Source organism: Erinaceus europaeus, chromosome 10 (genome assembly GCF_950295315.1).
Source record: "Erinaceus europaeus chromosome 10, mEriEur2.1, whole genome shotgun sequence".
NCBI classification, from domain to species: domain Eukaryota; kingdom Metazoa; phylum Chordata; class Mammalia; order Eulipotyphla; family Erinaceidae; genus Erinaceus; species Erinaceus europaeus.
In genome coordinates, this window is record NC_080171.1 from 39,100,021 (window position 1) to 39,116,393 (window position 16,373).

Below are 16,373 nucleotides of genomic sequence, written 5' to 3' on the forward strand. Positions count from 1 at the left end.
CTCATAAGCCCACGAATTAGTTACCAAAAGTTTAGCCCCAGTAGCTTTCTCATTCTCTACTGGGGAGGGGGTTGGATATGGAGATTGGACGGTGGGAATTGTGTGGAGTTGTACCCCTCCTACCCTATGGTTTTGTTAATTAATCCTTTCTTAAAAAAAAAAAAAGAATAGTAGAAGGACCAGGAAGCTGGATCAGGGAAGAGAGTAGCTCCCAAATATGGGAAAGGGGTATAAATATTGTTGACTGTAAACACCATTGACTTGATGTGATCTGGGGCCCATATTCAGCTTAGGAGCCTTTGTGACCTCTGCATCCCTGTAGATCTGAGCTCACATTCTGTGGTCATAAGTAGGAACATTCCAAGCTGCCCCAATATCAGGACCCATCTTCCTCAGGTGTAGCATAGAGTATATTGTCCAGCCTCTGAAGGGAGGATGGAACATAATAAAAAAAAAGAAAAAGAAATTAGGAGCAAGACATAATGGCTACACAGAAGACTTAGGTCTGAGACTATGAGGTCCCAGACTCAATCCTTAGCACCACCATAAACCAGAGTTTGCAAAAAAAAAAAAAAAAAAAAGTTTAGCCCCATAAGATAAACAATTGTCGGCAGAGATAGAGGCTACTCATGGCTGGAGAGGAGAGTCTAGAGTTTACCAGCTAGCTGAGTCACATGTGTTCAGTTTCCAGGAGAGAGAATCATGGTGGGCACCTCAAGCAGCCTTGTCCTAGATGCATCTCAGTAGGAGAAGAAGCAGGGGCCAAAAGGGCCAGACTCTCAGCTGGTTGTGTTTAAGTCCATTTGGACCCATTCACAATGGATCCACGCTGCAGATCGTTGTATGCTCTGTCGTCAGGCTGACATCGCTGAGTGCTGTGTCCAGCTTCCTGTGGTCGGCCGGTATAGTGTCACAAAAATGATCTGAGAACTCTCAGTTGCTATAGCTGAAGCAAATAAGCTACCATCAATAAGAGCCTATGAATAGGGCAAAGAATAAAACTTTGATCTGTCTGAGAAATCCTTAAGTTAGTTCAAAGTTATCGCTAATGAGAATCGGGCGGTTATGCAGCGGGGTTAAGCACACGTGGCATAAAGCATAAGAACCGTGAGGATCCCGGTTCAAGCCTCCAGTTCCCCACCTGCACGGGAGTCGCTTCACAGGCGGTGAAGCAGGTCTGCAGGTGTCTCTCTGTCTCTCTTCCTCTCTATCTCCCCCTTCTCTCTCAGTTTCTCTCTGTCTCTATCCAATAACAAATAAATAAAAATTAAAAAAGATTAAAGTTATTGCCAATATGATTTTACTATGTATCATAAGACTATAAATTCATTTTTCTGATGATTTGATTAGTAATTTACAGGCATTCCAATAAGACTTTGCTTCTTCATTCTTTGTATTAGCTTCACATAAGCTTCACATTTATACATTAGGTTTCTTGCTTAGTTTGAACCTCCGCTCCCCACCTACATGAGGGAAGCTTCATGAGTGAAACAAGTACTGCAAGTACCTTGCTGCCTCTCTCCTTCTCTCTCTCACTCCTCTCTCTGTCCCATCAGAATAAAAGGGAGGTAGGAGGAAGGGAAAAAGAAAGGAATGGAGGGAGAAAGAAAGTGGGAAAAGAGGAGCAGTGGATTCATCATGCAGGTACAAAGCCCCAGCAATAACCCTGGTGACAATAAAACAAAATCAAAAAAAAAAAAAAAAAGAACCTTTCTCTAACCGCTTTCTATGTTTAAAGTGCTGACTTCTTTAAAACATCAAGGCATAAATATTTGTTGAAATATTTTATATTAAAGATCCTTTCCATAGTCTATTCAATCAATTATGCCCCTCTGACAGACAAAAAAAATTCAAATTTGTAAATAGAAAACTTCTCCAATACTTACTCATGAAGGTGATTTTCCCGGGGTGAGGCTTATCCATTGCACTCTGGATTTGCTGACCCCTGCGATTTCCCCAAGTGTGGGAAACTCGACTGCATAATTTGAGGTAGTGGGGGACTGCATTTGCACTCTCTCCTGTTTAAGAAAAAGAAAAGAAAAGAAAATTTCTTCATATTGAAGGTCTATATCTAGAAACTACTGGCAATTCTCTTAACAGAAGAGAACAAAACGAAAATGTCTGGGCAACTGAAAAAAAAAAAAAAGAGGTTATTTATTACTTAGATAACAAAATCCAGTTATTCTAAGGCTGGAACGATCTGATTCTTAGAATAGCAGAAACTCCGAAGTCGGGCTGTAGCACAGTGGGTTAAGTGCACGTGGCTCAAAGCGCAAGGACCGGCATAAGGATCCCGGTTAAAGCTCCCTGCTCCCCACCTGCAGGGGAGTTGCTTCACAAGCAGTGAAGCAGGTCTGCAGGTGTCTATCTTTCTCTCCCCCTCTTTGTCTTCCCCTCCTCTCTCTGCCCTGTCTAACAATGACGACATCAGTAACAACAACAATAATAACTACAACAACAAGGGCAACAAAAGGGAATATATATATATATATATATATATATATATGTATGTATGTATGTATATGAATAGCAGAAACTCTTTTTGCAGAAAGCTTGCTCTTATCAGAGTGTGGTACTCAGTTGATGACAATACATGTATGCTTTTAAAATCTCAGTGGAAAATGTGGATTTTATATATGCATCTTCACTGATACCTATATTCCATTGCACTATTCTGTTTTACAGATGTGCATTTTATTAAATTTTTATTGAATACTTAACTACTGTGCATTAGGTTTAGTTTGGCTTTTGAAAACAGTTTTCTATTTTGCAAACTAGTGAGGGGGGGAATGAGAGGTCACTTGGAAGGTGAGGGTTGTTCTATCACTGAAAAACACACAGTGTATATAATAAATGACATCATTAAAAACTGTCATTTTTGCAAAGTACAGTAATTGCTTTGTATATCTCTTGTACATCTCCCTGTGAACCTGCATAACTGCATCTTGCTGGAAACACATCTTTCCCTCCTGCTTGCTTACAGCCACTTATCTGTTCATTACTGTCATGTCTGAGTGGGTTTCAGACATGCCAGGTGTGTGGTGTCACCTGCCTGATGTTTGTTCCAAACACAGACATTTACACGAGTGAGTATTAAAGCAATAGATCTTCCTATGACAACAGAAAGCTGACTGTAGGAAAGCAAAGCTTCTGGGAGAAGTCTTCTGAGCACATCTTGGCTTGTTCATGGGGGAAGAAAACCTGACTAATTAGCTTCAGTTCTTCCAATCTGAGGGTGAAGAAGTAATTAAAATATCTGGAGCAACCTGTGCCATTTACAGTCGGCTTCAGAAGGGACAACACATTAAGAGAACCGGATGACAGTAACATACTACCCCCCCCAATAAAGTTATGGAAATTTAGCATAGGGTGGCAGAAGCCATTTAATTTTCCTTTTATTCTATAAGGACAGATTAAAGAGAAATTAAAATACTTATAAATCACATCTTTTTATTTTTTAAAAAATATTTTTATTTATTTATTATTGAATAGAAACAGAAATTGAGAGGGGAGGGGGTGGTAGAGAGGGAGAGAGGCAGAGAGACAACTTGTGAAGCTTTCCCCTGGTAGCCCTTGGTTAAAATATTTTCATTGAAAACTGTGTGATTCAGGGGGCCATGTGGGTACACCTGGTTAAGTACTCACATTACAGTGTACAAGGACCCATGTTCAAGCCCTGGTTCCTACCTGCAGGGGAAAAGCTTCACGAATGGTGAAACAGGGCTGCAGGTGTCTCTCTGTCTCTTTCCCTCTCTATCTCCCCCACCTCTCTCAATTTCTCTGTCTCTATCCAATGATAAATTTTAAAAGATTTTTAAAAAGATAGATAGCAACAAAATTAGAGCTATTTAACTTTTTTTTCCCTAATGGCAACAAGGAAATGTTGATTTATGAATTCTTTTTGTTCTCACAAAGGCACATTTCTCCAAGATAGGTATCAATACATTTCACCCTCAGCCAAGCTATCATCTTTTTTTCATTTCTTTAAGTCATTTTATTACTGGATGATCTCAAGTGATCATCTTTTTCCATCATAGGGACTTAGGTCCCCAAACTCTCTTGAGTATTCTTCCCTCCCCTCTCTGAGTCCTTGAATATGCTGTGATAGACTAGTTTGCTGAGGAATTACCCTGTATTGTCCTTTGCTTTTTTAGAGGGCTATTTAATTCTTAAGATACTCATCTTCAGAGCACATTTGAGAAGCAGTAACATAAGCATGATTATTAAAGCATTTCTTTCTCTTATTTATATTGTATTTCAATGCTTGGCGGGTTGGGTGTTATTCATCTTTGGCTAGAAGTCCTTTGTCCCAGATAAAAACATGAATAACTGTCTTGTTAAACATTAACTTCCCAAGAAAACATTTTTTAAAAGTTGCTTTGAAACACACAGGAAAATGTAAGAGAATTTTAGTTTTTATTTTGATGAAAGTTGATTTGTGATACGATCTGTTGTATTTTAAATAAAAAGGACTTGGCTGTGGAGCAGCAGAAAGCAGGTTTAAACAATCAAAGTTTTATTAGTCGGTACAGTATTATGAATAAAGTTTCAACTTACAAGATTCCCTGTATACATATGCATTAATGGTAACGTTTTTTTCTCTTTGTTCCAAGATGTGCCTCATTCATGAAATGGTTAGTAATGGTAGACACAATAGACCAGAACAAACCTGAGAGTAGGTGTGCAAATCCACTAAGTAACTCAACAACTTGTATTGAAACCTTCTTTTTCAGAAGACACTATGTTCTTAGCAGATTCTTGTAAAAGAGAGAAAAAGACAGGTAAACTGTACACATGCAAAGGGCATTAAAGCTTTTGTTATCTTCTATTTTTTTTCTCTCTCTCTTCTTGATATGTAACTCTAAAGGCTTTGCAAAAACACTTAATACATGTTATTTATGTATCAGGAATCACCCTAAGTTTTCTTCTTGATGTATTGATAAGAGACAGTTTCTGAATGTTCAGAATGTTGTATTTTCTTTCTATAAATAAAGTGACGAACAGGAAAGCAGCTGTGATTGCCTTAGCAAATCTAAATTGAAATCACAATTTGAGGTGATTTGTCCACCTTTTCAAATTGTTTTAGATGTACTTAAGCCAGAATAAACACCTAGATACATGCAAACAAAAGGTTAGGAGTAACATAGGCTGTCAAAATGAAAAGAACAAAACACAAAAGTTAAGACTCCCAGCTCTTTTTTTTCCTCCAGTAATTTTTCTGATACAGACTCAATATGACAGCACTTGGAAATGTTTCTTATTTAGCCTTAAATTCTAGTTCCACTGACAGTGTTTTCTTTGTTTAGTTTTGAATCACAGACTTTGTTGGAATTGTGTCAAGGTGATGGTATTGTATGGCTCTGCACAATCTTAGACAGCTTTAGTTTTTTCTTCGCTGTGCTCTGATGTTAGAGACACTTCTGTTCTCCCCTCCCTTGCCACAAGACAGAGATTAGAAGGAGTGTCTGAGGAGGTCAGGTGGTAGCACAGTGGGTTAAGTGCACATGACACGAAGCGCAAGGACCGGAATAAGGACCCCTGTTCAAGACCCCGGCTTGCCATCTGCAGGGAGGTCACTTCACAAGCAGTGAAGCAGGTCTGCAGGCATCTATCTTTCTTTCCCCATCTATGTCTTCTCCTCCTCTCTCAGTTTCTCTCTGTCCTATATAACAACAACAATAACAATAACAACAAGGCAACAAAATGGAATAAATGGCCTATAGGAGCAGTGGGTTCATAGTGCAGGTACTGAACCCCAGTGATACTCATGGAGGCAAAAAAAAAAAAAAAGGAATGTCTGAAAGGATATGGAGAGGACAGTAGAAAAAATAAAGAAAGAGAAAAACACTTGAGGTAGCAGGTTGACCATTGTCGCAGCATGACATAGAATCAGGTGAAAAAGGCATTATCTCCTTTCTTGCATCCTCCTTCCCCCCATTTGTCTTTGTTCTCCACCTCTTCCTTCTCATCTATCTTTACACCTACCTCTCCTATACTTTTCATTTTTCCTTTCCTTCCTCCTCCTCTTCTTGTTTTTTGTGGCACTTTATTTTATTATTGGATAGAGACAGAGAAATCAAGGGGGGGGGAGCGTAGAATGGAATAGATAGAGATACCTGTAGCACTGCTTCACTGCTTCACTGCTTGTGAAGGTGGGAACTGAGGGTTTGAACCCAGGTCCTTGCACCTGTAACATATGTGCTCAACCAGGAACACCATTGCCAGGTCCCCCCTTCCTTTTTTTATAAATATATTTGCTTCCAATCCACAGTGTCTCTCAAAATTTTTTTATTTACATTTTTCAAACATACACCCCCAGAGAAGCCAGAGATTACTCCACCCATCTATCTACCAGCTTCAGAAATTACAAACATTTTATGAAAAGGGCATTTTAAAATTAAAAACTTAACAAAGGATGGCTAAAGCTATAGTCTCTCTTAACTTGTCTCTTTATATAGGAATAAGAATAGGAATTTATTGGAGTCTTACAATTTCTACATTTGGCGAACTAAGGGAGATATACCAAGCCACTACAAAACATAAAAAAACACATGGAATTTTGAAATTCCTTAGAAATCCTCAGTAAACTCAGTTCCTTAGGGCAGCAACCCCAATATATTTGGTTATAGTATATTACACAGTCATTTTGGCTTGAAATTATTTGAATTGGAATTTTAAAAATTCCTCTGCATTGGACATCTATTAGTCATCCAGGTGTTGGGGACAGTACTAACACCTGGTAGTTAATAACATATATGTCCTTCTTTGCTGGGTATTATTTTTATTTCAGAGCCCCAGGATTGAGTCTCTTGGAAATATATGTACTATTAGCAAGTTGTATGCATTTATTTTCCACTGTGACCAAAAAATGTATGATTCTTTTACTCCTAGCAGAATATTTCCCCCCTTCATGCTCAGATAGAGACAGAAGAAAGATACGGAGAAGAGAAAGAAGAGCAAGGGTACCATAACCCCACTCCACTGTTTTGAGAGCTTCCCCTCTGGTGCCATGTTTGGTTCTCCTATGTGGCTAGGGGGACTCAAACCCAGGTCCTTGTTCATGGTACATTGTGCAGTCTACTGGGTGAGCTATTCCAGCGTAGGCAAATTGTATTCTGATTTATCATGATGATTTTTTTCACTATTGGAATTATTTAAAGAGAAACTTATTGTAAGAGTCAGGCCCTCAGAATAGTAGATAAATTAAATGTGGAATATACTCAGAAGTGAAGTATTTTAAGTCTTAAAAGAGGAAAATTTGTTATGATATATAATACCCAGAAAACTTATTAATTTATAAACTTGTTAAGAGCATTTTTAAGCTTTATCTGTAAGAGAATGTATAAGGTGAGTGTGTGTGTGTGTGTGTGTGTGTGTGTGTGTGTGTGTGTGTGTGAAGAGAGAAATACAAAGAGAAACCCTAACACCAAATGAGAGTCTGTGGAGCTTGAAAGAAGACACATTACTACTTTGGACTATCTCTAAAAGTGTTATTCCACAGTATTGTTTATTTGATAGAAACATGACAAAGATGATACAAAAGAAAACTATCTTATGCCCAGCACTAAATATCTGATATAATAATTTTCACTAACAAATGTTGATTTGAGCACCTGTTATATGCAAAACAATGTTTTAGGAAATCTAAGGATGAAAAAGTTTAAAGTGGAATTCCAGTTTCTGCTATTGAATATCTATCTGACTCCTTGGATACAAGTGACTAGTAACTGAATATTGCACACACCAGTAAATGAAGGGAGCTGATGTCTGTTTCTTTGTACTCCACTATAAAGGTAGAATGTTTCACCAAAGAAGTAGCATGGAAGAATTTAGATGGAATTTCATCTGCTTCAACTGTTTTGCTACTTGGTTCTTAGTTATCTTATCTATAAAATAACTTGTCAACCTTTTATTTTGGGGCATGGGGGCTCATATAACAGAATTAAGAAAAAGTCTACAGGGTACTATCTTAAGACACATATTTATTTCTGAATTTCATTTATTCGTGACTATATTATTATATCACAAGATATTTTAAAACTGGAAAATTTGAAAGGATAAGATCTAGGCATTTGCATAGTTTCTTCCTTTACTCTGAAGTTCACTTTATCACTTTGCAGAACTTTGAAGAGTATCATCCTCTTCTTACCTTAAATTTAATAAATATAAATAATATAACACTAATAATTCTTTCTAAAATTGTTGTTGGCCTAAAGCAACCCAAGAAGACCCTTTCAAAGCTATATGCACTTGACAGGTCACAAATGATCTTTGGGAGTTGTAATGGGTCCTCTTTAGTACTGTACAAACTAAACTTGGCTGCTTTTGAAAACCAGTAAGATTATCTTTTGACTCCAAAATTTAGACCTATGACTCTTCATGCCATTGGATGTGACTCATAATTTTGAATTACAGTAGTATATTAGTAGACAAGCCTAATATAGTTAAAGAGACATTAGAGTTTCTGAAGTGGGAACTGTAATCAGTTTCTATTCTGAAAGGCAGGATCGAGAAAGGAAGAAGCATCCATTATTGTAGTATTGGAGTCCATCTTTCCACATCATTGGGTATTGATCTTATTGATTTGGATAAACCCTTATATGTATTATTTCAATAAGCTTTCCTTGGAATTTTATTAAGCATCCCCTTTTTAATAAAACATTTAGAATAATAATATAGATTTTAAAATAGCTATAGTTATTGATAGTTTTATTTCTAAAGAATAAATGTCTAAAAATTATTCTAGGTGAATAAAACATTGGCTCAAAAAGTGTGAGCATTCAACATTATGATAGAAACTATCAGATTATTTCTATATTAACTACAGTGTCCCTTACTACTATCTACAGTCTAGGTAGCAATCACAGTCTAAACAACAGATGATATAAACAAACTCAATTTTTTTTAACAAACTTAATTTTTTTTTTTTGCTGATTTAATGGGTTAAAAACATAACATTTTATTGTTGGCCTAATTTCCATTTTCATGACTACTAATGCAGTTGAGTTTCTTTTCTTGTTTATTCCATTTATGTCCATTCCCATCCTTTATCTATTTTCCACTGAGTTGCTTTCTTAAGAGAAAATCATTGTGTAGAAACTTTGAATACTGCAGATTTTGCCTTTTAATGACCAGATAATGCAAATATTATCTCCCACTCTGTTGCTTATGCTTTATCAGTTTTTTTTGGTGTTGCTTTCCTAACAAAAATTCACTTGAGACTTTTAATAATGACACCTTAAGCACTATAGATTTAAATTTTATCATCATTTTACGTGAGGTTATTACAATTGAGGGGGTAAAAGAGTTAAGAGAGTAAAGCTGTTCTCCAGCAGAGACTGATGATGCATATTATTCTAACATTTTTAGATAACAGATTAGGTTGATTGAAGTAGGTGGTACAAATAGTTCCATTGCTCTTTAGTGCTCGAAATAATGTCAGATTAAATAATTCATGACTATTGCATACTTAATACAACTTATTGTACATGTTGTTCCATAGATGCCCAAGGCAAAAGAACAAAGTAATATAGAAATATTACCACAGTTGAGTTTGTTAATAATAATTTAACAGTTTATTCACTTAATGAGAGTAGAATAAACATCCTAAAAGTTCTGCAGGTAAAATATATACAAAAAATGCTCATGTGAAAATGGTAATGTTTAGTGTCCACATGAAAAATGTCCTAAAGCTCTCATCATAATAAATACAAATTAATATTAAGATACTATTTTACCTTCAACATGATAATGCTTAAGTACAGTGGGAAATTTGAAAATAATGTATTTCTGTGCATGGAAAGGTAAATTTCTACAACCTTATTGTTGAATATTAAAATACTTACTTTCTCTAACCTAGGAATTTACAAAGCTAGTTTATCCCAAAGAAATAACTTATGCAGAAAATATTGTCTGCTAAATATTCATTATAATCTTATATTACTAAATATTAAAATGGCTTTTTTCCCATCTAGGGTTATCACTAGGGTTCAGTGCCAGCACTATGAATCCACTGCTTCTAGTGGCCAATTTTATTAATTTATTTTAAGGTTTATCGTGTCAGATTGAGAATAGCTATTCCTTACCCCGTTTTTGCGGTCCATTGGCTTGTATGGTAGTTTTCCATATTTTCACGTTGAGTCTGTGTTTGTCTTCTTAAGTTAGGTTGGATTCCTGCAGACAACATATGGTTGAGTTGTGTTTTCTGATCCACCTTTCTACTCTGTGCCTTTTAGTAGGTGAATTCAGGATATTGATACTTATTAATGTTATAGATTTAAGATATTTAAATGCCATTATTCTAAAATTTTAGAGTGTTCTGATATATGGCATGCTTATGATGATGTTTTATAAGAGACCTTTCAGAAGTTGTTGCAGGGCAGGCATGGTGATAGTTGATTCCTTCAACTGCTGCTTGTCTAAGAAGGTTTTTATGCCTCCCTCTAGTTTGAATGATGGTTTAGCAGGATACAGTAGTCTTAGTTGAAAGCCTTTCTCATTGATAGCTTGCTATTTATCTTGCATTCTCTTCTGGCCTTTAGTGTTTGTGTGGAGAAGTCTGCTGCTAATCTCTTGCACCCGTCACCATTCTTTCTTTATACTTACTCCTTTTCATTCTAAGTATGATGTGTTTTGGTGTCTTTAGTTTTGGGCTAATTCTGTATGAGACTCTCTGAGCCTCTTGAACCTTTATGACTTTTATCTTGCCTAGAATAGTGAAGTTCTCAGCTATTATGTCCCATAGAATGTTTTCTTCCCCTCCCTCTCTTTCTTCTTCTGGCAAGCCAATAATGTGTATATTACTTCTTTTGAAGTCATCCCATATGTCTCTGTTGTTGTTTTCAGTTACTCTTAATCTTTTTTTGAGATTTCTTACTTCTTTCTTAGTTTTCTCTAATTTGTCCTCAATCTTGCTAATTCTGTTTTCTGTGTCACTTATTCTAATCTCTCTGTTCACTGTTGTTTTCTGTAGCTCAGCTATTTTGTTACCCTGTTCTGATATTATATTAGCTTGTTCAGCTAGTTGTGTTCTTAGCTCAGCTATTTCAGCTTTCAGCTCTCTAATTACTTCGAGATAGTTAGTTTTCTTTAAGTCTCATTTGCTGTTTTCCCATTTCTGATGCTATTACTTTCAAACTCTTTCTTCATTCTTGTGACTAATACCTCAACTAGTGTTTAGATCTTGTCCTCATTCTTATGTGCTTCTACCTTTGGGGGTGGTGGTGGTGGTTATCTGGGCTTTTGTCCTGGTTCATTTCTTCAATGTTTCTTCTTGGTTTAATCATGGTATGTGGTATGTTATGAGGTCCCTCTCAATCCACTAATCAAACTTGCCTGGATTGACTTGTGTCTAAGTAAGGTACTTTTAAAGAGTTCACAGTTATGGAAATTAACAGTTGTTTCAATGTTGTCTCAATCCTTGAGGTGAAGCATGGTGGCTGTTAAACCCTCTTTTGTTCTTTATCTTCCCTGTAGGCTATGGGAACCTGCAGGCTTTTTAACTATAAGTAGATTTTTTAGCTTAATTACTCACTCCTAACCTAGAGATAACATGGGGTGGGGGAGAGATATCACAGTGGTTATTCAAAGAAACTGCCACACCCCAAAGTTCCAAAGCCTTAGTCCCAATTCAGCTTCTCTGACAATAGCCAGAACCAAGCTGGACAGCAGTCCTTGGCCCTGTGAGTTTCTGAACAGATCTTGTTTGTACTCCATGGGTTCTGAGGAAATTATTCAATATGTCTGAAATTCCTTAGGGGAACAATATGGAAATGCTGCCACTATACAGCCCCACTTCCAGACCACTGGGAGTATATGTCTTCTCCTGAGTTTCCCAGTCAGGTATCTGCCCCTGATGTCAGCACAGGGCCTCCCCATGCTGCTCCAACATCCAAGGGACAGTAGCAATGAAGACTCACAGTTGCATTTGTTGAGCTTTAGGGGATCCTCTCCTCCAGTCAGCAGTTTATTTGTTGATAAAAAGTCAGAACAGAGGTGGTGCCTCAATTGGCAAGCTGCTAGACTGTTACCAGCTTCTCCCAAGTAGATAAGGACTTTCAGCCCCAGCAATCTTTCTTTGGGTCCCTCTCTGTGCATGAGTCACATGTTTGCAGTCACCTGTGACTTGGTGGGTTCCCCAAGTAATCAGTCTTGTCTTGTTGTGTTCTCAGGTGACCTTTGTTATTCTTAGTTGACCTGGGAGAAGAGAGAGACACAGCTGCTGCTACTCTGTAGCCCTGCCTCCAGAAGTCTTTTTCTCTGTTTTTGTTTCTTAATTTCCTTCTATAAGTGAGATGACCCAGTAGTCATCTTTTTTTATTTGGCTTATCTTACTTATCTCAGAAACACCACAAATTGGTTTAATTTTTGAGTCCCTATCACATGACTACAATAACACTACAAAAGAAGATACAGATGCACAGGATATAAGTTGCTTATAGCTGATTTTTTTTTCAGATTGATTCCTGTTTCCTAAATGGGAAAGATAATTTAAGGAGGGATCTCTCCAATGTGTCAAAGAGAAGGCTGAAGGAAAATCTTGTTGGAATTGATAGGAAGTGATATGAAAGGAGAGAGTATAGGCAGTGCTACTGGACTTACCTGAATTAGTTATGTTTTAGCTTTCATCAGTAAGTCAATTAAATTATTTCAACATCTTTGGTTTCATCATTGAAAATGTCCTGCCTTTTCATAGTTTACTGTTTCATATTCATCTAGTGTGTCATCAAATAAATTAGGACATTTATGAAAAAATTCAATATAAAAAATGTCTGTGTCTTAAATTTGGAGATTCTGGGAAATGTCTTTGCTTTTCCTCATGACTGAAATTACCCTCAGATGAAATTTTTTGTCATCTCCAGTCACTTTTATTATTATTATGAATAATAATACATTACAGTGAAACTGGACTAGGTGGCCAGTTGCCCAGACTACCTTATTTAATAGTATTTTGGAGATTTTAAAAAGAGGTACCTAGGCTGCTGATTCCAGAAATTACACACACACACACACACACACACACACACACACACACACACCCCTACCCCTTCTCCCACACAGCTTTGGCCAGTTATAACAATAAAATTAAAATAAAGGATGATTTGTAGTTTTAATCATAGGAAAATGTCCATAGTTATATTAAGTGAATAAAAGGTAGTTTCTAGAGATTGGGTATAGGAGCACCTCATTTTTGTAAAGAACATCTGATGTGTGGCTCAGTGGTTGTATGCATGCCTTCCATTCAGGAGGCACTGGGTTGAGTAGCTGGCATCACAAGAGAGTACCAGGTACAGAACTAAGGATGAAAATAGGTGGCTTTCCATGAGTGGTGGAGTGGTACTTTATTATCTCTTCTCCTTCCTCTCTCAAAATATAAAACAAAGATTGAATAGGGTAGACAACTCAGTGGTATCACTCGTGTGTGAGGCACTGGGACCGTGACCTAGCAAAACATTATATTATATCCATTAGTATATGCGCATAAACATGTTTGTGGCATAACCAGAAATATATTAATAGTCTTGTTTTATAGATGTTTTTGTAATGTCATGTATATCTTCTTTTCTTACCATTAAACAAAAATAAAGTAAACAACAAAGGTTTCAGTTGGCAGGAAAACCCCTATATTTTCAGATCTTATTTGGAGTAGGTGATCAGTATTTTTCCTCTTATGTGGTTTTGTTTTGTTAATTTTTTTAGACTTGGTTGAAGACATGTTCTTTCTAGCAGTCTCTCCTTCTGGGTCCCAACCTTTCTCCCGGTAATGGTAGATTATAGGAAATTCTGGCGGTCAGGAGTTCTAGAAACATCTTCAACTCAGGGTAGTTTCAAGATACTTTATTTATGAAGTGGGCAAAGAATGTGACTCTATCCATAGCCAGCAGAGTTGATCCAGGGTGTTTGTCCTCACCTGTGGCGATAAGGTTGCTCATTTTCACAGCTCTGGTTATTTTCACAGCTCATTTTTTACCTTGCTGTTTATTTTGCAATCGTCCTTTATGCATCTGTCCTCACCTATTTTTCCTGATGAATATGACAAGAGTGCCATAGGGAAATCATGGTGATTTGAGCACCATATTAGATTTCCTCCTACCAAATCTCCGAGATTCCTTACTGGTGTGTGGGATAGGAGCTGGTGTTGCGTGGGATGGAGGCTGAACTTCTCTGTTCTACTCACTATTAACCTGAGGAAGGAAGGCCTCTCACTGATGTGGAGTCAGAGGTAGTCAGGAAATGCTAGCTCAACTGCTTGTTCTGTTCTATGCTATGGTTTCTATGGAGCTAAAGGCAAATAAATTCAAGACACTTCTTTTTCATTTACATCACATCCTTTGCTGGTTAATGATGAGGAGTTAAGAAATGTGTCTGCTGGCCACTTGTTAATTTTTTGAGCTGAGGTTTTGCAATGTATGACTCCACTGCCCATGGTCTGACTTTTTCGTTCAGATGGAGAGATGAGAGACAGAGAGAGACACCATGATGTTAGTATTTCCCTTGCTGCTTTGGCACATCCATGTGGTACCAGGGGTCAAGTCTGAGTGGCGTGCATGGCAAGGCATGTGCCCATGTACAGTGAGATATCTCTTAGTCCCTCCCTGCCTTCATGTATGAGAAAAGGAGCCCTATAGCTTCAATTTTTTTTAACAAGCTCATCTAATTGTATTGTTTTAAAATAATCATACAGTTTTTTAAGAAAAGTGTAGATAGGTACTGGAAATTATAGTGGGACTATTGCAAAGGCTTGCTCACTAAGGTTATTTACAGAACTTCAGAATGTGGAAACTTAAGCCAGGAACATGGTGGGGGTAGAGAGAGGGGCTGAGAGGGCATTGGGGATCCAATGCACAAAGGTGCTGGAGGACCTCAGTATGTGGTGAAACTGGCATACAGACACTTACTACAAAGGATGAGAAGTTGTACTCATGTGACGACTGTCTTGTAAGCTGTTGATTTTCCAATAAAACACAATTTAAAAAAAGGATGCAGAAACATATTGGCAGGAGCAACTGTGTTTTGGAGATGGCTGAGTTGTGAAAAAAATCTCATGAAGGGTCTTGGAAACCCTCTTTCTGATCAGTCAGTTCTGTTTTCTGTGCCTGTGTTTGAATTGCTTTGGCCTGACAAGCACAATTTCCTTTGCTGAGTAGTTGAATCTGAATGCTTAGGCATTTTTCTGGCTGTTAAAGAGAGATAAGATACAAAGTTCATTAAGCAGTCTTGTTTTAGTGGTATATGAATTACACTTTGAAAGCATATTACAGTTGAGATCTAAGTTACTAGTACATTCACTTAATTTCTTTTACGGAAGATTCATAAGTGTAGGTGACAAGGCAACATAATATGTTTTCAAATGCAATTCTTTTAGAATTGCATTTTATGTTATGCTTCCATAACACTGGGCTTAGGTATTAGTGAGTCTTCTAAGCTACATGTTTTGGACCCCTCTGGGGCTTCATCACTCGAGGCTAATATTTTCAGATAGAGAGGCAGGAAGGCTAGGGCTTGGGGGGGGAGAGTGTGGTGGGTGGTGGAGAAGTAAGACAACAGCACTAAGTAAGCTATTTTGTGAGCTCCTAATTTTTTAAAATACTTAATGTGGTTGTACTAGTATAGGGTAATGGATATCTTCTTTGAATATTATTCATAATATGAAAATGTATACATAGTCATTATTTATTACTTTTTTTCTTCCTCCTAATGTTTTTGCACTGACTATTCCCTTGGTCTCAGATACCTTTAGGTTCTACCTAATTTTTTAATTCAGGTCTTTCCTCAAATGTTACCTTCTCTGAGAGCCTCATTAAGGGTTGGAAGGTGCTTGGTGGTAGGTCATAGGGCTTATTCAAAGAGCTTCATCCTAGTAGTCTTACTCCCCATCCATTTATCACTATCCACTTAGTCCTTCATGATATCTCATTGCATTACAATGCTAAGTGTCACGAAGACTAGCAATTCCATGCCCCTAATGCTTAGAACAATACCTGGCACAAACACCTTTTTATTAGTTGAATGGCAAGTAAATTGAATTGATAAATCATACACATGACACCTTTATTTGGACTTAATTTTTGATTAATCCAAACTCCAATTTGAAATGTCAGGGGAAATAGATGTGAAGATTGAGCATCTGTGAGCTTCTGAATATAGGGAGATGTGACATAGGAAGGCAACCACAGACCTGCTATGTGGAGTCCAAAAAGTATCATGTGCTAAAGTGTCTCTGTGGGTCAGTGTTACTGCTGAGCTGACAGGTGATGCTGTCACTGCAGAGTGAACCAAGCAGTACACAATAACTACCCCGGACACCTGAAATCACTTCCCAGATTTTTCTGCCTTGACTTGATCCTGTGTTTGCTGTGTTCACACCACTAAAA

General features: G+C 37.3%; 1 protein-coding gene and 1 pseudogene across 1 annotated transcript in view; both read left to right on the plus strand.

Moving 5' to 3' along the window:
- Positions 1-16,373, plus strand: part of PRUNE2 (prune homolog 2 with BCH domain) — a 328,462-nt gene that overhangs the window by 50,505 nt on the left and 261,584 nt on the right. The window lies entirely within an intron of this gene.
- LOC132540987 (U1 spliceosomal RNA) lies at positions 1,879-2,019 on the plus strand (annotated as a pseudogene).